Raw genomic sequence first — 24,330 nt, 5'->3', positions numbered from 1 at the left:
TGCCCAAAGAAGCTCTTGTAGTTGAGGTGGAGAAATAGCAATGATGGAATCAGGTAACTATGAAACAAGGGGTGGTATCATCAGAGCATAGTCACATGTAGGTTTTGATGGAGGGTTTTCACAGACAGAGAAAGGAGAGCTACACATCAGAGTTCAAGTAAACCACGTCACAAGGCAAATATTATGTGAATGGAGAGAAAGAAGTAATGTGGCCAGTTAGTACAAAGTGTTCATGGGAGAGTGAAGGGTAAAACTACAGAAATTTGTCAGGGGAGCCAGGATGGTAGAATGGTCTTTGATGCTAAGTTATTTGGTCTTGAGTCTATAATCAGTAAAGTGCATTGGCTTATGGCTTCTAAGATGCCAAGATGAAATTGTGCCTCCTTTCTGAATGTATTAGAAGGTAAAACTTTACAACTGAATCTGAATGGACAATGGGAATTAGCCCTGGATTGTGCCTTAGTATTATAATGTATGACATATGGTGATAAAAAATAAGTCCCCACAGACCCATAAACAAAATGAATGAATTATTGAAGACTAACTGTATTCGTAGTATAGAATTTGAACTATTAAGGCATTTCTAGAAAAAACAAATTTCCATTTGCCATGACCTCGATTTCTCAATTCATTGACATCTTTCTTCTCTATCATAAGATCTCCTTTAAGCTGTTACTTTCCTACATCAGATGCTAATGTTTTAGGAACTGAGTATCAGTAGGTTTGGCATAGCTTGGAGGAGTCCTCAACCCAGAAACAGAATGAAACAAAAATAGAATTACCAAAAGGGCAGATGCAGTATCTTATATCACTTTCATTATATTATATTTTAGCAGCTGAGACAGGAGGGGAGAATATTATAGAATCAACTTGCTGCAGTCTCGCCTGTAATTATATTTTTCCTTGATAAGCCATTGGCAATGAGCCCACCAAAATATTGATGTGAAACTTGATCTCTCAGGGCTGTGGAATTTCTCCAGCCCTGGGGTTGAGAGTGAGAGGTTTTAGAAGCATTTGGCAGCTGTAGTAAATTCAGGAGCTGGAGGCAAGGAACAATTCCTCTAGCACAAGCCCAAAGTCAGCATATTATATAACTACGGAAGGCACACTTCATCACACTTTCATACTCTTGACTGGATCTTCTCCAGGCCATGTATCTTACAGAGATGTAAACATACATTTTACATAATATTTGGGGAAGTGGTGGGGATTCCTATAAAGTTTTCATGATTTTCTATTTAGGGATGAGTGTGTTATGTATAAATAGTGATGCTGATTCTTAAAAAACAAGTGGCAGTGAAAGCTGCCTGTGCATGCTGTCATATATTTTGAGTTTTGCTCTCTGTACAAGCTTTTTTACTAGTGTCAGTCCAGTTTTTCAAAAAATGTCCTAAAATGTGGACATGTAGCAGCATGAATATAGTTTTTTAAGGACTGCACAACTACAAAGTCACTTCTAGCTGGGACCTGCACAGTTCTGTGGATGAAACTGTAGGCACTGAGTAACCTGGCCAGTCGAGCTACCTCAATTCAGCATCATACATCAGGAGCCTGCTTACATAGGGAAAAGGAGCATAAGCTTAGGAACTGGACTCACCTGAATTTAGATTCCCAACGATGACACTTCTGAACTGCATGAACTTAGTGAATACCTGAGTCTTCCTCACCATCTGTAAGCACACAGGAGTAAAATGAGCTTCTGTAAGTGAAGCACTCAACTGTAGTTGGCACCTCACAGGAGCTCAATAATACATTCTTTCTTTTGCTTTTCTTTTCCCTTTCTCACTGTAGAATATAATTATTTCTACAAGAGAGGCAGATATTTACATCACAAATCAGCAAGTAAAGATCTGTTTACCAAAGTTTTAAAAACAGCTTCAGGTTTGATTTTTTTAAAATGTTGCCATCTATTTATATCAAGCACTTTTGCAGAAAGGATTTGAGATAGCATTCAAAGTATAACATACACAGTAAGCTTGATTGAATAAGAGACAAAATATAAAAAGAGAAACAGGGCCCAAACACTCTAACCCAGCTACTGTAACTGAGTAGATTCATTAGCCAGGGAAATTTGGGTCGCCTCCTTCACACTGCACATGCACACACACACATGCAAGATTGTTCTTTACAATATTGCTTTGTGAATCATGAAACAAATTATACCAAAAATTATTCTTATCGTACTTTCTTTAAATGCTTCTGTTTCCACTTAATCCTGACATAATAGCCTATATTGTTGGCTAGATTATAGATTTGATTTCTTAGTCTCAGTAGTGATATTTGACAGTCAATACTTCATTTTTCATTTTCTTTAACATTTAGACACTGAAAAGTCATTTTCTAAATAAACCAAACCATCTCTTTAATTTCTGCAGCTTCTTAGAAATTCACATGGTAGGCAGAATCATTCTTTTAAAAGTGGAATCTGTTTTCAATTTAGACCACAATACTAAGACATGGGAAAAATCAAAATCAAACAGAATAAAGACTTTTCTCTCTTTTTTCTAGAGCTAGCACTTCTACTATAAGAAAAAAACAAAAGGACAACAGTTCATCAAAGGAGACAGATTTTTGCCTGCTATTCAGTTCTTGAGAAAAAACATTCTCATTTGGGTACTTTTCTGAATATTCTCTTTATTCTTTGCTTAGAATATTTTTCATTGTTTTTGAACCAAGACAGAGCTTCCTGTATACCTAGAACTGTTTAAAAAATTGTCTGTATGTAATGTGTAATAAAGTCTCATAAGAATTCAGAATTTTTAGTAGCCTGAAGGTTGAAACACATTATGAAAGTTTATCATAACGCAGTACAATGACAATCAAAGGAATGATAACAGGTCTTTGCTAAAAAGCCATCCTTCCTATTTACAGAGCCCTGATTCTAATTGAAAAGAAGCAGAGTATTTCAATATTTGTTCTTTCTACTAGATATATCCCTAAATTTTTGGGCTAAACCAAGCTACTGCAACAGAGTGAAAAAAATTTTAAGAAATTCTTCAACTCATTTTTTTCCTGGTTCTGCATTTACTAACAAACAACATACTGAAACTGATTACAAATTATAAAAGTAACACATTCTACTCTTCACAATGATGTTGCTACTCTTGGTGTTCTAACACCGAGGTTTCATGTGGCTTTAGTGCTGCAATCAGACTTTCTGAGGATGGACAACCCTAGAGCCAAAGAGAGACCCTGGGTCCCGCATACCTCCCAAGTGCACCACACTTTGCACAGCCCAACTCAAGAAAATGTTTATTGTCTGCTACTATTGAATAATTTCAGCATTTTCCCATTTTATAACCAGGTATAAAAAGCCAATCTTCAAAGATGAAAAATATGAACTACTTATAGCACGTATTAGTTTGTTAGATTTTGAAAATACTTGGAGGTACTATCATATTTTAAATATTTTCAGCATCTGGTTTTTTGTAACACAATGGAATAGTTGAAGATATTTGATTTGCTTAATTTTCATAAAAAATCAAGGAAGTTTTGGTCTGCAGGAGTTTTATTCTGTAGTCTTAAGGGAGAGTCATTTAACCTACTATTAATGGGAAGGGGCTCTTAAGTCGCTTTTAGGAATAATTTCACAGGAAGAGGAGTGAAGATGAGTAAACAAGTCCAGAATTTATAATACCATGTATAGTATAGACTAGAATTTTTAAAGTTACCTGAATTTTATGTCAAAACTTAATTTCATGTAATTTAAATAAATTCTGGTGGAATGCCTAAAAAGCCTGTTTTCTAGTAGCTGGTCCTAGGAATTAACTTATAGTGGCCTTTATAAGGTGTAGTTTTGTCTGTAAGACAGGTTATAAGAAAATTTAAGTAGCTTTTAAGGATCAAATGTGATATTTAAATATTTTACTTTTAGAGGCAATTAAAGATTTCCTTTTTTACCACAAGTATCAGTTTTTCCACCCAAAGAAAAATTGTCAGCTTTTTATATGTGAATAGATCTATGATAAAGTGTGAAAAATATTCTCAATACTTGAAATCAATCAAGAAAGACACTTAGATATTTCAGTTTTTTGACAAAGAGAATATAGTAGAATTGCTCTATAATTGTGAGATTAAAAACAGTACAATATTCAGGATAACCATTTGCAGGATAGTAACTTGTATGCAAAAGCAGAACTGTGTAGTTTATATTAAATTCTATAGTTAAAAATATGCACGTGTATTATGGTTTAGATTGTGTTCATGAAAATCTCATATGTGCAAAGGTGGAGCTTTGGATCATGAGAATGCACTGAGCAGTTCCTATCTAAATATACCATTAGGAGGTGCAGTGTGGCTGGGGCTAGGTCACTGGAGGCATGAGCTGGAAGGATGGGCGTTTGTCCCCAGGTCATCTGTTCTTCCTTCTCTCTGTTTCCTAGCTGGCATGCATAGGAAGCTTTCTTCTACCATGCCTTTCTGCCATGCTGTTCCTGCCTTGGAGCCAACCAACCATGACTGACCCCTCTGAAAACTGGGAGCACAGAGAAAGTTTTCCTTCCTTAAACTGAGCTTGCCAGGTACTGTGTTCCACCAAAGAGAAAGTGATTATTAGAGAAAATTGGTACCAGCAATGAAACTGCTGCTGTGCCTGTACCTGACCATGTTGTTTAAAAGCTTTTGGAACTGGTTAGAAGGAGGAGTTTGGAAAAGTTGAAGGGTGTGGGCAGGAGAAGCCCTAGAATGCTGTAAGGAGAGACTGATAGATCATTCTTGTCTGAGCCTGAAAGACCAGAATGCTGATAAGAATGCAGACAGTAAAGGCCAGGCTCAGGAGGTCTCAGTTGGGAACAGGACGTCATTGACAAAGGACTAGATGCCATATGTTTTACGCTGTAGCAAACCACCCCCCAAAAAATATTTACATTTTGTCTCTGTCCTTTGTATGAGGTTGAACTTAAAGGTGGTAGACTAATTGATCTGATGGATAAAATTTTAAGGCAGCCTTACATTCAGGCTTTGGTATGGGTACTACTGGTGTCTTTTAGCCAGATTTATAATGGGAACCAAAGACCAGAGCCAAAACAGAAACTTACATTTTGTCCAAAGGAACCACATGTAAAGTTGATGTCGGAGGATACCACCTTCATGTGCCTGCAAAAGAGATTAGCAACTATAAAAAGAAATCAAGTACTTTGTACAGAGATAAAAAGAAAGATGCCTTAAGGGCCCTTCAGAAACCAGCAAGACTATAACTATCAATCATTCAAGTGTATAGAAGTATGAACCAACCTTTCATTTGAGAAGAGAAGAAGGCCCTGCTCAGGAAAGGCTCCTAGGAAATTGGTTGCCTAAGATTCATTCAGTGTGTTCAGCCATCCAGATACTCAGAGACTACTGTGGTCATGGTCCAAGGGAGCCTGGTTACTGTTGTCAGCAGTAGCAGACCTTAACATTTTTCACATCATTCTGTTTGTTCAAGCATGCAGAATGCATGCTGTGGGGTTAGGGAGACTTCCACCCAGATTTCAGAGGAAGGCCTGGAAAGCCAGGCCAGGAACTCCTGAGAAGACTCTGTGTTTAGCTATGAGAATGAAGCCGATGGTGAAGTGGAGACCCCAGGAAATTAGACATCCAGGAGTGTGGAATGTCTTACGAGAAGATCTGCAGGCCATGAGCATACCCAGCCCAGAAGAGAGGCTGTATGGGCTGCAGACAACAAATTCGCTGGGTTGAGAATGCTGAAACCTTTGGGAGGTCACACTTCACTCCTGTGTACTCTGGATGTCAGATATAGAACTACAGAATTTAACATCTGCCCTGCTGTGTTTGTATCTTTCTTTGGTCTGATTCTTTTCTGCCCCCTGATTCTTCCCTTTTGGAATGGGGATGTTTAGCCTGTGCTATTGCACCTTGGTATTATGCAACTTGCATTTTTTTAAAGATTCCTGAGTCATAGAAGAGACTTTGGACTTGAACTTTTCAGCAATATTGAAACTGTTAAGACTTTGGCTACTCTTAGAGCTAGTCTAAATGCATTTTGCATAATGACATGAGCATGAGGCTTTTGGGAGGCAGGGGTGGAATGTTATGGTTTAGATAAAAACATGCCCCCCTAAATCAGTGGTAGGGCATTTGGAAAGTCATTGGCTCATGGGGCCACTATATTCATCAGTGGATCAAAAAATCCATAGCTTTTAGGATGTGGGGCTTGGTTGGAGGTGAGTCACTGAGGGTGAGACCTGAAAGGGCATATTCTTGTTCTCAGTCCATCCTTTCTTCCCCAATCTCTGCTTCCTAGCTGCCACAGGGTAAGCCTGCCCTTGTGTCATGCAGTTTCTAGCTTAGAGCCAGCCAACCGTGAACTGAGCCCTCTGAAACTAATACCCAAAACAAACTTCTCCTCCTTCAAGTTGTGGCTGTTGGGTGTTTCATCCTGGTAAGGGGAAAATGAATAATACAAAGTTTTACTTTGTAGAATTTTAAAATTTTAATATAGCCCTAAGTCTAGTTTTAGAGATGGCTGAATTGAAGTGATCATACATTCAAATTTATGCAAATATTGTACTATTTGTAGATCTTTGTTTTTTGGTGAATAAATAATCAGATTGTGTTTGCAGAAATGTGCATCTCATTGTAGCCACACAGAATTTTTCAGTTGGATTTTCATTAGTGCATGTTTCATTACCTAATGATCACATTCCTTTGGGGAGCTGGTACATGTACATAACACAGCTCAATTTTTTCAAGCCTTTACCTCCCTTCCCTCCATCTCTTGATACTTTCCCACTTGAGAAAGCTCTCCTGACTTCCTATTATTTATCTTTTATTTTTCTCTTTATTTATACTTTAGGTTTATCAAGAGAAACTGTGATATCTAAGCTTGTGTGTCTAATTTATTTCACTTAACATTGTGGTCTCGAGGTGCGTCCATTTTCCTACAAATGACTCAAGTTTATCCTTTCTGGCAAAGTAGCCTTCCAGTGTGTATACACACCACATTTTCTTTATGCATTCATCTGAGGATGGGCAGAACCCTGTGGCTTATGTAAGCCTCACTATGTGCCAAACGTTATTTTAAGTTCTTTACTTTTATTGATTCCTTTTATGAATAAACACATCAGTTTTTACTCCCATTAATATCCTCATTTCACTGATTAGGAAAACCTAACCCAATACCATGAGGCAAAACCAGAATATTAACCGAGGGAGAGAAATTCTAAAGTTTGCTTCATTTTTAACAATTATAGTATAAATTAAAGCTTAGAATCTTCATAGCATAGGCCTGTAGTATGCTGGTGCTCACTGGTGTCACAATTCATAGAATAAATGACCTCTCTCTGGGTGATCTACTGTGAGCAAAGCTCTGAGGAGCTGCATGTGCAGCTATAATAACAGTGTGGTATAAGCACTAGGTGCGTTATTTAAATTTGGAAATTGACCCAATTCTTTTCCAACAAAATAAGAATCCTGGACCTCACCTGGGTTGGGCACTAGCAACTCAGTTGTGGAGGTGACCAGCCTGGCTTGCTTGTTGCAATGGGGCAAAGATGCAGGAATACAGAAGTAAAAATCCTTTAGGACCCTAAGGAACAACAGGGAGAATCAAGTAACTCTATGGATTACTTCTACGATGAATGCATGGTCTGTCACGGCAAACAGACCCTCAGTGCTCTCTGACTGTCCATGTTTTCCACGGCTGACTTTCTCACCCTGCTTTTTCATAGTTAATAATCTGTTCTTTTTCCTATATGCGGGGTTTTTTTTGTTTTTTTTTTTTTAATATACCAGGGATTGAACTCAGGACCTTGTTCTTGTGAGGCAGGCGGTGGAACAACTGAGCTAAATCCCTGGCCCTCTGGTGTTTTAAAACCAATTCTTCCACCTTCCAACACAGCCTGGAACTCCCTTTGTCTCTCATCTCTGAGAAGTTGATTCCTCGCGTGAGCCTCTACCCTGGCTTCCTTTCCTACCTCAGTGGCTTTCATCCTGTCTGCGCGTGCCTTTGCGCTTCTCTCGACCCTACTTCCTCCTACTTCCTCAGAGACTTCACATAGCTTACGATCCTATTGTCTCCCACCTTCAGTCTCTGATGCCTCTTTTCTATCAGCATTTAAGTGTGTTCAGGACACCGCTATTGCTTTTTAAACCCATCTTCCATCTTACACCCTTCTTTATCCTCTGCCTCATTTCTTTCCTCCTCATTCAAACATCTTCAGGGAATTGTGCTCACTGACTGCCTGCCGCACTTCCTCTCAGTCAGCTGCCTTTACCAATGGGACTCTGAACCCAGCATCTAAACTCTTCCTTGTGAAAGCAGTGTGTCCTTCTTGCTGATAAATCCACTGGGTACTGCAGAGTTGGCATTATCAGCACTTGTTGATCATTTCCTTCTTGAAATCTGTCAAAGATATTGATGAATTAAACAAGAGATGCTTTGGGCTTCCCAGCATCCGGGGTTCTGTGACTTTATGCGTGCTCTTTGCTCTTGCTTCTTTCTCGTCTTGTTTTCAGGCACCTTTTCTTTGCCTATCCCCCTATGTACTTATTCTCAGATCTGTGTCTTTAACCCAGATAAGAATCTTTAGTTGCAAATCTAGGCATAGATCCAACTGTCTCACAAATCTGCATGAACTCCAAATTCAATACATCCCAAACTGCAATCAATCCTCTCTTACATTTTAAACTCTCTTCCTCTTCCCATGATTCCTATAATCCTAGCGATCATCAAGCTCTGTAAAATCTACTTACCTGTCTTTCCATTCTGCCCACTGTCACTACAGTCATTACCTAGACTAGACCCTGGCCATCTCTCCACAGCAACTAACTCGTCTCCAACCAGCCTGCTGTGCTCAGGTTTTATTCCAGCCAGAATGACCTCTCTGGAATATAATGCTGCTCTTTCCTGTTCCTATTTCAAATAGTTTCACAGCTCCAGGTTCTTCTCTGTGTTAAACTCAGGTCTCCTATTTGACCTGCAAAGCTCCCCAAGCTGGCCCTTGTTCATCTCCATGTTTCCATTCTTAGCCCTTCTCTTCCTGGTCATAGCCCAGTCTCACTGCAAAACTTTGCATCCTTGAAAGTTGAATGCTGTCTTTTTTATCTGGGTTTTTGTTCACATTGTTACCTTTGACCACTAAATCCTCTTCCCCATGGTCTCTACTCTGGTCTTTCAAATATCTGATCCCAAATTGCTTTTTTTTTTTTTTTTGCAGAGCATCTCCTGGTTGTCTTCATTTAAAATTAATGGTCCTGGCTAGCTCTTTTGATTTCCTGAATCATAGCATTTATCATACTATATTTTACTTAGATAATAATAAGCACAGTAGAAATCAGCTCAGTTAAACCTGCTATCTATCACTCCACAGTGCAACCCTAAATCCATAATAATTTTGCACAATGTCATATGTAGTTCAGTGGATCTTAATGAATACATTTTCTTCTCTATTCATGTAGACATAGAATAAAATAAACTAGAGAAAAAGAGGAGCACAGAGCTGAACCAATTATGTGTAAAATCAAAGGACTATGTGGAATGAAAAACATCTATAGGGCTTTTTATTTGTCTTTAAGTAAAGTATACTTTTTTGATGTCCATTTTGTTTTGGTAAATATTTGTGGGCATAAGATACCACGTGATGCAGAGCTCGCTCTGTACCAAACTCTGCAGAATGAAAGACACATTAAGTAACCAAAGGAACACATTGAAATTTCACACGGCCATGCTTTCTCCATTGCTGGCTCAAGACTCATCTCATTCCCATTTCCTCCATGCCTTTGAAATTCCTCTTTCCCCAGTGTCTGTGCAGAGGGTAGGTCCCCAAGGCAAAGAACAACGGAAGAGATGTGGCATGGGCCCAGTGCAATTACAAGCTAACGATGACTTGAGAAAACAAGGAATTTCTCCCTTGACCTTCCTTTGAGCTTTTAAAAACTAACTGTTTAGATGGTGTATATAGATCACTGTTTTGACCCTTTTACTACTACTCTTAATGTTAGTAAGTTTTAGACCCTGTTCACAGTACCTGCCATCCATCTAGTCACAAATACTGATTCAAGTGCTGATGTTAATCTTTTTTCCTAAATCTCTACCACTAACTCTTGACTAGGTTTGTGCTGAGTTCCTCTTCCTCAAGTGATTATGGCTATTCGGAGAAGCTGAGACCTTTGAAGATCTAGGTACTAACTGTTTGAATCTTCATTTGCTTTGAGTTAAAATAGTTAAAATCTTTCTGCCTTTGACCCAAGAAAAAGTCTTCCTCTGAGAAAGAGGTACTTTCATCTCGGTGTTCTCTGCCCTCAGGATGACTTCTCTCCATGCCCTCAATCTAAAAGAAGCTGGACTCAGGATAGTTTCAGTCCCAAGCTTCCATCCGCTCTGCTTCTGTCTACCAAGAAGCCCTGCATGCCAATGCTTCCTGTAACATGACAGTCGAGCCCAGGTGACAAGCTATATACTTTCTATCCATGGACTAATTATAATTTTACTAGACTGCACATCACTTTTCATTGTCTTTTGAAAAAATTTTCATTATTATAGACAACAGCTGGGTGGTTGGTTTTATAGGTCTGTTGGGTTTTAGTTTCCTTTTAGGAAGTCTTTGTCCATCTAAATGCTTCTTTTCCTTTTCAAACTTGATTCTACATCTTCTTGGCTTTCCTTGTCCCTCTCCCTCCCTCCTTCTTTTACATGCTAATATCTAAAAGTGCTTCTTGATGTTCAACCAACAGTGATCAATGAAGCAAGTGTCAAGCACCCATCCAGCAGGAGTCAGTTTGGCTTAAAATCAACCTTCCTTGGTAAACCAAAGGAATATATAATCCTGATTGATTGCTCCCAGAGAATATATTTGTGTCATTGGTAGTCAGTGCAGTTGAACTGAAGTCATTCCTAATTCTAAATTCTCCCCTGGATTTTGACCTTCTCTCATATCTATGCCACAACCAGGCAGTTTAAGAACGAGGAGGCAAAGACATGTTTCAAATCTCTGTGTAGCATCACCTGAACTCCTTTACCTCAGAAGATGTAAGAAATCGTGATGGGTTTCATCCAGCCCAGGATCCCTTTATTCATGACAAAAGTTCTATCTACTGAGTCCATGACTCTGTACACCAAGCTCGATATATCACTAAAACAGCTTTGCCTCTTAAAACTGTGACAGGCATATGCCCCCGCCCCAAGGCAGGACTCATACTTCCATGTGTGGAAATCTCTCCTTGGGTTTCCTAGAATGTCTTACTGCAACCCAGTTATATTTCTTCCTTTTTGGACTAAGTATGAAATCATCAACTTTTCACAGAAGAACATTTTAGGAGAAACATTGAATAGTAACCTGCAAGAGATCTATGCAATTTAAGACCCACTTTCCTGGTCATGAGTAGAAATGTTGTCATCACCAAAATTTAGGTTTATTCATCCAGATATTGGAGTTCATTGGTTTATTGAAAATTTGTTAGGCTCTAATGATTGTGTTATTCGTTTATTCTCAACATCCTTCTCGTAAAACCCTTTAGCCCCTTGGGGCATTACCCAGCTTTTCCCAACTCTGGCTGGTTTGAAGACGACACTCTGTCTACTGGCTTTGTAGGTGCCACCAAGCACACACGAGGCTCATGGAGAACTCTGTTGAGGTTGAGGGTCGATTCTGCTTTGGTACCTACATGCAGGGAGCAGTCCAGAGTTCTTGGGATGACGGTGACGCGGGAGTTGAACCCCGAGCAGGCCACTGACTCAGACAGCAAGGCCAGACCCTGGGGAAGGGCAGGTGGGTCTACAAGGCTGGAAAACGAGCATCAGCCAGGCGGGGCGGCAGCCTCGGGAGCAGCCGGTGCCAGGTCCGAGCACACCGCCTGTTTGAAAACGAACGTGCAAGAGCTAGGAATCAGCAGCGGGCTGGGCAGCATCACTGCATGGCATTAGGGGCAGCTGTTCAAGCAGAATGGTCTGGAGGCTGTTGGTGAGGGCGCGGGGATAACCCTCCCCTGAGCTCGGAGGCCTGGCCCAGGCTTCTGACAGACACTGGGAGCGGGGTTGCGGGTCTCCGAACTCCTTCTTCGTCCCTGGAGGTGTTTTCTGGTCATCCCAAGACAGGCTTTACTTTCCTCATGTTCACCTTCACACTGACTTCCAGCTCCCCGCTGGCCAGGCCTGCGGCAGGTGTGTTCGCAAGTCAAGCAGCTTACCGCCACTGCCAAACAATAGAACTCGGGAAAGCGACGCACGAGCCCGTGAACCTGCCCCTCGGAGGTAGACCAGCTGCCTCTGCTCGCCGTTCTCCCCCTGGCTAGCGATGGCGCAAGGAGAGCACTGAAGGCCGGGTGAGTCAGGGACCGGCAGCCAGCCTGGCGCTCTCGCGTTCCTCCTGCGCCGCTCTCCGCTCAGCCTTTTCCTCGGCCCACTCACTTCTCACTGCAGAGCTGTACTACACAGCCATTGCTTCTTGGAAATTCCTATTGATTTGCTAATAGTGATGACTCCGTACCATCTTCTGGCCTAGACACTTTATGAATAAGAGCTCTTTCTGTTAAGAGGTAACGCTTTTGTTGCCCCTCCTTTAGAGGTGAGCTTTTCCTCAGTTTCCGTCATTCCTCTTCCCGAACGTTACACACCGGCCTGGCGACTGGGGACACGGTGTGCCAGCACCAGCCTTACCAGGTTGCCATCTACCCGTCAGAGCTGGGGTGGAAGCAGCATTGCTTGGTAACCAAAGAGCCTGCAGTCTGGGTTTGCATGTAAGGTTCCCACTTCTGAGCTGAGTGACGGTGGAGTGGTATCTGTGGCTGCCTCTGAGGGAGACAGAAGAGGTTAGACATATAAGAAAAAATTCAGGGTGGTACCTGAAACAGGAAAGCATTTAGAGATGACATTCCCACTTATTACTTTATTGCTCCAAGGATATTTCTTAAAATACAGTTTGTTTGCTTAAATTGCAAAATACAATTTCCTTTAGAAATGAAAGTGACCTTAGATTTTCGTTAGTTGGATTCTGTCCTTTTTGAATGAAGAAACAGAAGCAAAAAATGATTTTTTTTTTCCTAAGTAAGCAAATAATTAACAAGAAAACAGAGAAAGAGTTGAGGTCACCTAACCCCTACCTGGGTCTTTACTGCCATCCCAGCTACTGAAAAGGTTCACCCTACAGCTGACAGTGTCTGCCCCACTGGAGGCATCTGTGGGAACTGGAAAGCCCAGCACATCTCCCTGCATTCCTGTATCTTCCCAGCAGAAGCACCTCCTCCTGTCGAACTGTGCTGCATTCCTGGAATAGGAAAGCTGTTGTTCAGAGGCCAAAATGGAAGCTTGCCGCAGTGCCAGCTGGCTCTGTTCTCCTGATCTTTGCAGAGGGCATCTGCTCAATCCCGAAACACGCCTGTCTCCTGCGCCTCCACGTGAGTGGTCACCCTCTCTTCTACAGCAATGGATTATATTCAGGGCAACGCATTTATTCCTTCCCAGTTACTCAGAGAGAGAAATTTACCTGTAAGGGACAAGAAACGTTTTCTGGGTTCGGGGCTAAACTTAAACTATGTGGAGTCTCTGGTAGCAGGAATTTGGTGGTGTGACATTGTTACCAGATGGATACACGTAACTTCTGAAAAGTGGGGAGAGAGTTCCAGGGCCCTGGACTGGGACTGCCGACAGGATGAATGACAGTCAATTCCATGGAACTAAAGCAAAGAAGAATTCCACATCTTAAGTTGGAGTATCATGTCAAAATGAAAACCTTCTTATAATAACAGTGCACGCCCACGTAAGAAAGAAAAGCTCTGCATCTCTGGGCAGGATCTGCATGACACCGACATAGTTCGAATGCTTCAGAATTCCTTAAAAAACAGTGACTCAGCATCGCTGTCATCTTCATTTGCCCCTTTCCTCCTATATGATATAGCACTGTTCTTTGTCCTCCCCTAAATGAAACTTGGTTGGCTCTGTTTTGAAATATTGAGCCATTTTGGGGTTCCCTGGCCCTCTGCACATGAAATCTATCACTGGGACCACTGATTGGGGAGCTGGACCATTGTACGTTGAGGAGCGTTTTGTTTCAAGCACTGCTTTATTTTAAGTTAGGTGTTGAATGCAGCATCAAAGGTAGGCAAGCAGACATTTGGAGGCAGCTGTGGCACAGCCCCAGAAGTTCGATGCCAAGGGCCTTGTGTTTCTTCACAGAGGTGACCTGGAAAGACTCCAAAAACGAGATGAAAAATTCAAAGTTGAATTTAGTTAAAGAGAAGGAGAAAGGAAGCATTGAAAACTTGAATCCCATTAACTTGGAAAGTTGCGCTCTGGTTTTTTAAAAGCTTCCTTCCAAAACAGAGTTATATTAGTTTAATCTCTGTCCAGTTGTGGATTTAAATTTAGCGTCTCACAATTATTAATCTTTTTAGAAGTGAAAATAGCCATTCTTGTTCATAGGGCTGCTTTAGTATTTTTTATAATGGGGTTTCCTTCGATGGTTAGGTAGAGACCATTGTCACTGATTTTATTTGTGGGTCCCCGGGCTGACCAGACTGGAGTCACAGTGGTTAGGGCCACCTCAGTCACCCAGACCTGTTACGCCCTGTCACTGCAAGTAAGCTGCCTAAATCTCAGTCATCGAGCTGTTTACGCGAACAAATAAATATAAAGTGAAACACTTGCTAGAGAGCGGTACATTCTGCATGCCATGCACATTGTATACCATTGCAAAGATACAGAAACAGCACCAAGACTAGCTGCCAACTTCACTTAGTACAGGAAGTGGCCTAGACAGAGTTTTCTGATGTTTTACCCAGTGTCGCATACCCCGTAAGGTCTACAAAGACAAAGCGAGAGCCTAGATCTTTGACTTCTTTCCATTAAGCCCATTCTGCATAATTGTGTAAAGCTCCACATATTAAATGCATAAGGCTACTTTTTAGTCACTATAAAATTATTATTTAAAATAATGTTTTAAGTATTTATTTTATAGTGATATGACATAGTGATACATTACTATAGCTACATAAATATATTTTACTGGCTATATAAATAATATTCACTGCTATTTAGTGGGCATATATTAGCAGTCATTCTGATAAATGTTTACACACATAATCTAATTTAACCATAGCAACCTTGTGAAATAAGTACTGCTATTAGATCTATTTCTCACAGGTGAGGGAAGATAACCACAACTAACGTAAGCAGCTTGCCTAAAGTCATACATTCACCAGTCACAGGGACGTGGTTTGAGCTCAGGCATCTCTCTCTCCATCTCGATTGTCCTGATGGTTGGTCCTCAAGAAATGTGACTTGCAGGGTCTGAGGATTTAGCTCAGTGGTGCTGCCACCTGCCTCAAAAGGGCAAAGTCTCAAATTTGATCCCCAGTACCAAAAAAAAAAAAAAGAAAGAAAGAAAGAAAGAAAGACAGACAGATAGACAGACAGACAGAAAGAAAGAAAGAAAGGAAGGAAGAAATGCAACTTTCATGGGCAGCTCTCACCCTCAAGCTGGACACGGCCAAGGGAGACTGGCACAGACAGCCGTGTCCTGTGCATGACTGTGGCTCCATTTATGTGACAGTGGGGAGTACAGGGCGCGGTGGCTCCTCAGGGTCCAGAGGTCAATACCAAGCCCCAGCCTCTGTGTTCTGTCAGATGGCTGAACATTTGTAGTTGTGTCGCTGAGCCTCAGTTTCCTGTTTTGCTAAGTAATATGTAATATGAGGAACTCACGGTAATACTAGGATTTAATCAGAAGTAAGTGCACTTGCCTGGCATTTAAAAAGGCCCCCACATGTACCTCTGCAGGTGGCAAGTATTTAGCAAATTTTTCTAGTTTCCCTGAGTCCTCAAGCAGCTGTAGGTATTTAAGCCTGGTAAACCATTCATGTCTATCGGGTTGGTTATATTCAGAGCACAGTTCGGTCACTCCTGGACTGGCACAGCGTAGCACAGCCCTGGACACAGCTGCAGACCCAGGCACAGCTCAGCTTGAAGGAGACCACTCCTGCCCCACCCTCCCTGGACACGGCCTTCAGAAACAGAGCAGACCCAAATTTAGTTGGAGAGAAGCTGTTTAATTTTCTTTAAGCTTCAATTTCTGAAGACATAAAGCCTGTGTGGATATGAACTTGTGGTAACCTGGGCCTCAACACAATCAGGACTAGAAACACCCGGGAAAGTTGGAAAGGGGAGCAGGTTTGAAAAGCTGTAGCTAAAGTGGCAAATGGTCCATCACACGCTCTCCTCTCCCGGTTTGTTTTGACTCAGCCTGGTCACCAGGTCACCAGGTGTGTGAGAACCACAGACTACGGTTCACGCCACTGCTGTGGACCAGACGTGTGTGGCTGCTCACCTGGAACAATGGCTTTATTCTTCAGGCACCCAAAGAGAGATTTGAGTGGAAAAAGAGCCGCTGCTATTGCTGAGGCAAAGGAAAGAAAAAGAAAATAAAGTTATATACTTTGAGGAGCTTGGTTCCAGTGAAAAAAGTCAGAAAGCAGTAAGTTCCACTGGGAAAACGCGAGGCCAGTGGTCCCACTTCTCCCCAGTGCAAAAGTGAATTGCGACTGAGAAGGCAGGGAGCAAGGTGAAAACCTTTTCTTCTTTGAAAACCCAGAGTTTAAAAATATAGGCAGTTGCCAGATTGGAAAGCTAGGGGTATTCTTGAGTCCACATATGGATTGGGAGGAATAAAACAAGTTCTGGAGTTGGCTTTGGCATTAATTGTCTCACGCAGGAAGCCATCATAACAAAATGGCAGATTCTGGAACTTCCACTTTTCTCTCACCTGAAGAGGGCAGATGTTTTCACTGTGGCCAGACAGAGACCTTATATTATTAGACACAGGAGTGAATTGGGGGAAAAAAACAGTTTTCCACCTCACTGTTTTATGGAATTGGCAAGAAGACTTTATTAGTCTCAAGACAAAATTCAGACTATGAAATTTTCAAATTTTTTTTATTTAAAGGAAAGGTGGCAAGAACTCCATATAATTTTGTTTGAGGAGAATTGGCCAACCATTGTATCATACAGATGTATATATGAAATAAAATTTCTCTATGTGACTTCTACAAGTGGAGAAAATTGTACTTCACATAAATAGAATGGGATTTATTAGTTCATTTGTGAGCTCATTATCTTGAACTAACTAAAATTGCAAAGAGACATTGAATAATAAGCAGCCTGCCTAAACATGATTTTCCGGTTTGAAACAAATGCTTTGCTCTCAATTAATAAGGTGACACAAGACACTACATCATCTGGCAGGGTAAGTTTTAAAGAAGGTCAAGTTCCATGGGAGGAGAGAAAAATAACAGAAATAATGTTAAAGATGAAAGACAAAAAAAACCTGTGTGTGGTCCAAACCCCAATTTTTTGTACATAATTTGCCAAAGGTGTTTAAGCCTCCTCATGCTGATGGTTTTCTCAGTGTTTTAATGATTCACTTGCAAGGTGTGATTAGTCACGTCTTTGACCAGACGAGGAATGCATAAATAAGAATGTTGTTTTAAGTCACTGTTGTTTAATTCTGAGAGTATCCGGAAATGTGATGAGAGAAGCTGCGTTTAATGATGCGTGTTCCCAAGGTAGGGTGGGGGATGTTAGTATGGAACAGCACATCATTCCCTCAAAGCATAATTGCAAATAGTTACTATGTTTAGACTAACGGAGGGAAGAAATTTCTGGGATGAAACAGAGGCCAGACCTCCCAGAAAGCTTGAACTGGACCTTCCTCTTTGTCTGAGCTTTACTGTTCTGAACTTCCAACAGGTTCCCTGGATAAGACCCCCTTACTCTGTGGCTCAATGGAATCTCAGCAGAAATATTTGCTGTATTTATTGCCCTGCAAAATAACATGTGCTGGTCTTCCTGGGATGTCCTTTGAAGCAGCCAGCATGGCTCAGAGTAACTTTGTCACTACAAACTCAGAGAGGTTTTCTTTTTAAAGAAATAGGCCGAGTAAATCTTTCGTATTTCACCTTGTTGTTAGATTCCATAGGCAATGATTGCAATATAAATAATTAAGATGTTAAATTATAACCACTCTATCTTTCTAGCCTCTTTATAGCCATGAAAAATAAGGAATGGGGTTTTTTGTTGTTGTTGTTCTAGCATGTATACACTTGATGGGGCCTAATAAGCTTTTAATTTTTAACCTCTAGTTTAAAATATTCATTTTTCTTTTTGTCCTCATTATTTAAAAGACAGCTACAGCTTCTGTCTTATTATCTCTCCAGCGTGTTTGAATGGGACAATGATTACCATACTACAGAGACTGATGCTACAAGATCTCAGTATTGTCCGAAGTGCGCTTTCTAGAGCTGCAGATGTCACTACTCAGGGGAGATGCTCAAAAGCCACGTACTGTGAGATGTGGAGATGAAGTGTGGGTGTGGAGGTTTTAAAAATCTCACTTCCCCCATCTCACCCGTCAGTGCGCACTAAGCATTTCCCAGGTCGGGCGATTCCTCCTCGGCAGCCTAGGCCAGCACGTGCTACCTGTGGAGACTGTGGAAGGGCACAGCTTCCCTGGGGTCGATCCCTGCTTCAGGTCAGCACCCACGTTAAACCTTCTTCGTACTCAGGGTACCAAGGTTATTTTTATGTGCAAGTGTTCATCTACCTTTGTGCTTTGGTAATATCTCTGTTTGCAGCCATATCTAAAAATATGCCCCATCCTAAGCACTTGTGATTTATTTCCTATAAGAAATCATCAAAAATTTATATAGAATTTTTCATTAGGCAACAAAAACACAGTTACCAAAGTGTAGTTACAGAAGGGCAGACAGAGGAAGATCTGTCTGCCTCCAGCCCCGTTTCCCAATCATCAACTTCCTGGCAGGATGCAACCTCTGTTATATATCCTGTTTGTTAGGAATCCTTTGGGACATATTCCTTTACACAGAAGCAGATACATTTAAGGGTAGGTCAAAATGTACAGTGAATATTTCAATGGAAAAATATTTATTGCGTAAAACACACATTGCCATTAATCCCCTCCAAAGACTCCACTTCACTTCAAATATACTTACCCCATCGTTCCGGCCACTTTCTAAAGCGTTGTATGGAAGTCCTCTCATGTGTCTGTACAGAGAGTTGTGAAGAGCACAGCACATGCTGCTGCTGGTAATCCAACAGAAAGGCAATCTTGTAAACACATTATGCAGTGTCCTCCTTCCCCTTATTTGCCACATCTGCCACTGTGTGACTTCTGGTTCATTCCCAAAGTCAAAAGGACCATGAAAGAGAAATTGTGTAAAGTGACTCAGGACACTGGGGCAGCCATGATGGTGCAACTAAAGACACTCACGAAAGAGAGCCACAGAACTGCTTCGGAAGGTGATAAGAACAGTGGATAAGTGTGCTCAAAATGCGGAGGAGTATTTTAAGGGGGTTAACGGCAATGTGTCTTCTATTATATAGAATAAATATTTAATTTCAACATTAACCTTATACTTTTGGGAGGCCACAATTCAGCCTACCACAGGACCTTAATACAATGAGAAAAATACCAAATAAACCATGACAAGCTAGAATTCCTTACCTGGTGGATGGGCAGACTCAGGAGATTTAGCCTGATGTGTCCACAGGTGCTCCTAGGAAAGTGAGTCCTCATTCTGGGGTGTCCTTTCATAGTGACAGTCCGGGTCACCGTCCTTGACCTGGAAGTACCAGGTGTGCCATATGCAAAGAAGGAAGGTCGAACCTGGGGGGCTCAGATCATTACCTTATCTCTGGGTTTTCCCTGCGTCAGGCATTTTGTTACCACTGTGGTCACAATGGCCTCGTGGCAAAATGCTTAGTACTTAGCACAAACAATGTACCCATGGTTCCAAGGGTTGCTTTTTCTTAACTCCAGTTTAACAAATGTTCGGCCCAGCCTGGACTCTGTCTTCTTTCTTTTTAGTGACTCTAGCTGAAACAGGCTTTGAGTTCCAGCACAGTATGCTATGACACGTTTGCCCACACATGAACTCCATCAGGAGCTTCACATCCTTTTAAAATAAAATACATGGATATCTAGGCAGTGAGATTTTTCTGGCTTAATCCATCAAAGTGAAGGTTAGGACAAAGTAAATATGGACAAATGTTCCCTTGTTCATAAAACTATCACTTACCTGATTTCGGTGATACTTGGAATAAGTTTAGCTAGAAAGGCTGCCCATAAAATTACCAATCTGTGCCACTAGGGGGCGATGGAAAGTCATAGTCACACCCATCTTCTAGTTCCTCACATTAGGGTGCAAGCCAGGGGCTGCCATCTTTGCGTGGGTGGGTAGGCCCACGTTTAAAACTTGATCTCCTTTTCCTCCAAAATGAGACTACTCTCATTTTTTCTCATAATAAAATTAGTGCATGCATACTGCAAAAAAAAAAACTTAGAAAATGCAATCATATATAGAATTAAGGGTCATGATTTAGTCTCACAGAAGTGGGTACCACTGCGTGCGTGTATGTATATTCAGATGTATTTTTCTATACCTGAATGTACTTACAGATATTGATTTTTCTTTCTTTTAAAAATAAGATCATATTTCACATATTTTCCATTCCGCAGTGCAATGCATCATATACATCCTTATATAAAAACACTTCTATAGTACCTTCTAAAATACTTGTATAATGTTCCCTTGTATGAATTTACCATAATTTAATTTATTAATGATCTGTTAACATGCTCTTAGATATTTTAGAGGTTTGGGAAATAGAAATAAACGTCAGTGTACATAGAGTAGTCTCCCTCCCCAGCACAAGGTTTTGCATTCTGGAGCCCCTCCCCCACGTCAGTCACGCATGGCCCAAAGTATTCAATGGACAATTTCTGAAATTAACAATTCATAAGCTTTAAATAACACTGTACTCTATTGCTACAGTTCTTCCATTTATATGAGCTATTGTTGTAGACCTCTGTGCCATGTCGAAATTCATGGTGGATACACAGGAAAAAGAAGAAACATAGTATAGGTAAGGTCCAGTGCGATCCACAGTGCCAGGTGCCTGGACATGTCCCCATAGAGAAGGGCTGTGCGTCACCACCCCTCTGGGCTTCGTATGCATTTGGTTAAGTTGCTGGACAGGTTCTTTAACAACTAACAGCTACATATTCTATAAGTGCTGCCTTCATTTGGAACGATAGTTCAGAAGCTTTGTTGTTATTCTGATTATGTTTTTCTTTGTATTCTGAATGAAAATACATTTCTCCTAAGAGAAAGATGCCATTCTTTTTTTGAAAAAAAAAATTTTTTTTGAGATAGAGTCTCACTGTGTAGCACAGGCGGGCCTGGAACACAGAGCAATCCTTTTGCTTCAGCTTCCCAGGTGCTGGGATTACAGGTGTGCACCATCAGGCAGGCCCTTTCCTTTTTAATTTTAAGAGAAATAGGAAAGACACAAGTGATGCTGGTACAGAGAGGAGGCCACACAGGTGTAGAAGGTGGGACACGGTCACGTGATCTTGTGGCGTGTGGGTCATAAGTGGACAGATTCAGAAAAGAGGCAAAATGCTTTGGGTGGGTGCAGTACTCTGAGTTTAACCCAGGGCCTTCATACTGCACTGTGTCCCCAGACCATTTCTACAAAATGCTTTGAGACAGGGTCTCACTAAGTAGACCAGATTGGACTAAAATTTAAGATCCTCCTGTTTCTGCCTCCCAAGCCTGCACCACCAGGCCCAGCCAGGCAAAGCACTTTTATGTTGTCTGTTCTCCTTCATCCTGGGTTCCTGGGAGCCCTCACAGATCAGAATATGAAACTGGTTTAGATCCTGGCACGGAGAGACCCTCAGGAGGAGGTCCATGAGTCCTGCTGTCCATCTCTGGGGCTGCATCTGTCTCTGTAATAGGTACTACTCTGCCTCCTTTCTCAGGTAGTGCTATAAAAATGGAACGACACCAATTATTTGAAACTTGGAGTAATTATTAAGTGATGATAAAGTATCTATAAAGTGCATGTATTTTTATTAAAAATCCAATGTAGCTTTATCAAGTGGCTTGGCATACAACATGAGCTTGATCCTTTCCACAGTTCTGGTTGCAAACCAAGTGGGACAAGAACCAAATCAAAATCAATGGTTATGTTCAATGTGGACCTTAGGGAAAATTTGATTTGGTTCTCATGCAGCTGGGTTTGTGACCAGAATTGTGGAGAGAGTTGAGTTCATGAACCAAGGTACCACTATTTAATTGATTTATTGATTGATTATTTACCAGAAGAGCATTAATCTAGTTCAAAATGGAAGATGGTCCCTCATCTATCCCAACTCATTACACAACAAGAAAGAATCTTAAAACTGTGTGTACTCCTCTCAGAACACCTTGTAGCACCAGACCTTAAAAGTGTTTTTGGGATCAGACTGGGTTTCTTTTCCTTCTTGTGTATATAACAAGTAATGGTCCTTTTAAAAAAGTGTAACTATACAATACATAAGTTCTTTTAATAAGTCTTTTGTACTTAATTTTGTATTACTTTCATGTATATATGTGACCATATTTCCTCCTTAAAAGTCTTACATAGTTTTGTACTACAATCTAGAAAGAGTTAAAATAAATCAATAAAGTTGACATTGATGGGATTAGGAGAAAAGAAAAGAGCTCTGTGGTCAGAGAGAGAGAAGGTAACAGGTCTGGGCCTCCATAAATGAAGAGTTGATTATAAGCTAATTATCATTATACAATCAGTTGAGTATAAGCTAATCATTCTTCACAGAAAAAGAGAGATTGTTAGTTCACATTCTAAAAAGCACGGACTCTCCCATTCTGCACACCTGGCAAGCATCTGGAGTGAGAGCTCAACCCTGAGCTTTAAAATCCACCATTCTCGGTGCCACCTGCCTGGTCAGTCCCTGCGAGGATCTTGACGTTCTCACAGATGCTCTGAATGCACATTAAACAGCACGGTCAAAGCTGAGAGGCCTCAGATCTGTCACTGCCTCCTCTTGCTCAAGTCTGCCACATGGCAGCCGCACCGGGGCAGTTACTGGGTGGCTGAAATGTGTAAGAAAGGACCCTTAAGAGGAAGTATGCTGAGTCTATTCCCTAATCAGGAACCTTCTGTGGAGGATTTTGATTAAAAATGTAAGTAGGCCCTCTAGAGCAAAGCATTTCTTCTATTAAATCAAAAGAATTCTGTTGAAAAACTGTAAGTTTTGAGTAAGAGCTTTAATTTAAAATATATTGAGGTTCACCAAGTGGTAATTCATTTGGTAAAAGCACTGTTCACATATTCTATTTTACTTCAGCAGAAAATTCAAAAACAAGGACTGGGCTCCTTTCAGATGTGCCGGGGGCAAGGGTTTCTCCAGTAGGGCTTTTCTAATCAGAGGATGACGCAGACACGTCCTAGGACTCTAGGGGAGGGTATTGCAGCCAGAGATTAGCTGCACAGCATTCCAGTACCCTCACTGCATCTGTTAACCTCCTCCGGTTGTCATAAGGGTAACATTTCCGAGTGCGAATCTAGTCTCTCTTCATCTTTAGGACACATCAAACAGAATGACGAAAGTTCAGTAGCTTAAGTACTGACAGTCACAGGCGAGATATGGATTTCATTTGTTCTCCCACAAGTAGAATAGAAAAACACAAAAACAGGGGTTTTCACGCGCAGCCTCGCCTCTAAGTGTATTGTTCTGTTGGGAGGAGCTCACCAGGTTCCGTGTACCCTCCAGGGGTCAGACGTCACAGACCCATGGTTCTCCTTCCTTGTTGCCAGCCTCAGCCTCCCTCCCACACCGCTTTTCAAGGAGGTGCTTTTGAAAACGGTGAGTGGGAGCGTTAGGCTTCAGAGCAGATTGATCTGAATATGGCGCTGCCTCGGTTCACAAAGGTAATTCAGTCCGTGTTCTGTCAGAATTTCCCATAAGGTTCAATGTAAAAAAGCTTGATCCTTTCTGAGTCATATGTATTTTTAACCACAAAAATATGAAACAAAGGACAGTACAGCACAGTGTGAGGGAGAGAACGCCAAGCTTGCTTGAGGCGACTTCTAGCATGGAGGACAGGAAGGTGGGGTGTTATTGTTGGGAGGCAGAGGCCCCTCCATGAGGACATCGGGGAGACCTTCAGGGGCTCCTCTCTTCTTTGGCTCTTAGCTGCAGGGTCCGTTTTGAAGAAAAGTCTGTCTGATGTCACTTGTTTTTTTCTGCACTGCCGACCCTCCAGAAGAGAGGATGCCACACCCTGCTCATTAGTGTGTCCGGCTGGTGCTTCTCAAAGAAACCCCGCCCTCGTTCCGTTTTCCCTGATGGATCTGCCGCAGGGCTGCTGCCCTCCCTCCTCCCGGTCTTCCTGCTCCTCAGTTCAGTGCTCCTCACCAAGCGCCTCCCGCCGCTCCCTCGGGAGCTCACCGAGTTCTTCCCACGGCTGCTCCTCCCCTTGGGCCTCAACCAGCTGCTCTGTCTGCAGCACCGATGTCCAGACCCCACTCTCACC

The 24,330-nt window shown here is 41.5% G+C and overlaps 1 long non-coding RNA gene across 1 annotated transcript; it reads right to left on the bottom strand.

Moving 5' to 3' along the window:
* Window positions 1-1,596: 1,596 nt before the first annotated feature.
* Window positions 1,597-5,294, bottom strand: LOC104866744. Its single transcript, XR_781527.1, has 3 exons — window positions 5,233-5,294; window positions 5,037-5,094; window positions 1,597-1,670 (listed from the first exon to the last, which is right to left on the bottom strand). It is a non-coding gene; the product is annotated as an uncharacterized LOC104866744 (long non-coding RNA).
* Window positions 5,295-24,330: the final 19,036 nt, after the last annotated feature.

This window comes from Fukomys damarensis, unplaced genomic scaffold (assembly GCF_012274545.1).
Source record: "Fukomys damarensis isolate Sample0158 unplaced genomic scaffold, DMR_v1.0_HiC HiC_scaffold_31, whole genome shotgun sequence".
NCBI classification, from domain to species: domain Eukaryota; kingdom Metazoa; phylum Chordata; class Mammalia; order Rodentia; family Bathyergidae; genus Fukomys; species Fukomys damarensis.
The sequence above is the reverse complement of the archived record's forward strand: the minus strand, read 5'-3'. Positions and strand labels throughout refer to the sequence as shown.